The sequence below is a fragment of the Centruroides sculpturatus genome, unplaced genomic scaffold, assembly GCF_000671375.1.
Source record: "Centruroides sculpturatus isolate CEXI.00-Female unplaced genomic scaffold, Cexi_2.0 scaffold174, whole genome shotgun sequence".
NCBI lineage: Eukaryota > Metazoa > Arthropoda > Arachnida > Scorpiones > Buthidae > Centruroides > Centruroides sculpturatus.
Window position 1 is genome coordinate 166,599 of NW_019384420.1, and position 2,585 is coordinate 169,183.

Genomic DNA, 2,585 nt, shown 5'->3' on the forward strand with positions numbered 1-2,585 from the left:
CGCGATGTTATAAAAATTTATTATANGTACGCTGTCTCTCGCTCCATCCGCTCGAACGACCGCTTGCGTAACAAACGTAACTTTCTCATCCTGACGGAGGTTACACTGGTGTCAGTCATGATAAAGACCAAGACCCGCCGATCACATAAATAAAAAACGCGATGTTATAAAAATTTATTATAAAAAATCATGATTTTATATTTTTAAGTTTCTAATGTGCTTAATGTGCATTTAATAGGAAAAATAATGACTTATGATTTAATGAATTTGAAAAGTTTTAATGTATCTTACAATCCTTACACAGCTTACATATAAAATTTGTAGTATCAATTGTTACTGAGACACAAAACATATGATGCCAAGAATCACACTGCACGCATTGTATCCACGAGACCGTGTCTGTTTCTTGTTGGTCATCAGATTTATTACACGTACTACAGTGTTGTTGTAATTCTCTTAGTTGCCTTCGAATTCTTTTTATTTCAGTTGGGGAAGTGTGTAAACGTCTTTGTTTTTGCCAGGTTTTTCGGTCCAATCGTATTTGATGCTGAAATTTTTCATATTTTTAATTCATTTTCGTCATTTTTTTCTAATTGAGCTTCTTGAAAGATTGGCAGAATCTGAGAGATAATTCGTCTGTTAACTTGTTCCAAAATTATGCTGTCATTGCAGTTTTGAATTTCTTTAAGTAAATTTTGTGTTGTAGCAAAAACCCTGCCTTTAATGTCTGTTTCATGAACTGATCTTGCTTCCAGAACTTGCTTGAAATTTTCTGTTTGCATTTCTGTTTCGGTACTTGAAATTTGCATTGCATCATCATTCAGCTCCAATCTCTCACTTCCAATTTCAGTTGTTGATTGTTTGCATTCAAGTGATACTATTATTTTGTCATTACTGCCTTCCTAGTTATAGTCACCACTATTTTCTCCAGTATTTATTTCCGTTGTATCCAATTTTCTTTTCAAGTAATGTATATGTTTACAAATTGTTTTTACATACAACGAATCACTACAAGAACAGCTAAAATCATGTATACAAATTTTGCATAAATCACATCTTAGTCGACAGTCTAATCTTGGACAAGTCTTTCAAACAATTACGTAATTCTTTTTAGTAAACTTCCAACATTCATTTTCATTGATAAAGGAATAATCTTCTTCACTTAAATTCAAACTTGAACGATGCCGAGAATTTATTGTTTGTATTGTTTTGGTCACTTTACCCTTTTCCAATTTACAAATCCGTTCATTGACATAGTAATCTTCTAATTTAATCAATGCATGAAGGAGTGCATCCATTCATTTATTTTGCTTTCCCTGCATCGTGTCTTCACCATGTTTTAATAACCTGTGGAATGATTTCACGTACATGTTTGTGTTAACTAATGAATTTTTCCGATTCCAAGCAACCCATTCACGAGTTCTGTTTGCGTACATATTCGTAAAGTAATCGAAGAACTCTTGCGGAACATTTTGTAAAAATAATGGCATTAATTCATTAAATTCTCTTTCATTTTGAGTGTGTAGCAGAAGTCGAAGCCCATTATAAATTTCTTCTTGCTTTTCTTTCCGTACCTTCTCTAAAACCGCACGATTCCAAGCTCGTTCTATGTGCCAAGAGCAAAGTTTTTGATTTTTGTGTCCAACAAAAACTTCTTCATATGCAGTGAAGATCCAAGATGCATCATCTGACATCAAATAGTTAGAGGAAACTGCAGGTGAAGCTTCTTTAAGCAAAGAAAAAAGTACTTTTAATATGCTTTTGTTTTCTCGGCTACTTATGCACCATAAAATTGAAATACTTTCACCCCATTCATCTACAACAATAACCGTGATTAATTTGAGATTATTGTAATAAGTTGTGTTGTGTGTTGAGTTGATACAAATGACATCTGTTCCGAATTTTTTGTACATTTGGCGCTGAAAATTTGTTTGTAATACAATTATGGAGTCATCCTTTTCAATGTTGAATTTTTCAGTAACTTCTCCTTGAGATTTGTAAAATAAAATAGACAAATGATTCTGTGTGTTTTGTAATTCTTCTATTATCATTGACACACTTATGTGGTCTTCGTGGTGGCGTTGTATTCCGGATATGTTATATTGTTTTTTAATGTTGTTGATGTCCTTTTTTGAAACAATAGCTGACCTTGGTGCAAGGGAATACTCTGTTGGAGATGAAAATTGTCTTAAATCTTGTGTAATTCGACCTGATGCAATCTCAGTTCTTAACTTAGCTGCAATACTAATTCTCGTGGTTTCATTCATCGGAATATTTGCAATAGTTAGCTCATGTGAATAATGTTTTCCACAAAATTTCACTGCCACCTGGCCAGTATGATTATTCTCATCTACTGCAATATAAGCAGTACATTTCATATTCAACTTGGTTGTGCCTTGTGATTTCAACGTTCTTTTTCTGTCGATGTCATCAACTTTTGGCTTGTAGTCTCCTGTACGGTTGCATGTGTAATAATGATGCTTTATATTTTATATAGTTTTTGAACCACATACCAAAATGAAATGTGAATTTGAATCCATTTCAATTTTCGATTTCCAATCAGTAAACTCTTTAAAAGAACCGAA

General features: G+C 33.0%; 1 pseudogene; it reads right to left on the reverse strand.

Moving 5' to 3' along the window:
* Positions 1-1,088: 1,088 nt before the first annotated feature.
* LOC111619342 lies at positions 1,089-2,378 on the reverse strand (annotated as a pseudogene).
* Between the last annotated feature and the right edge of the window lie 207 nt (positions 2,379-2,585).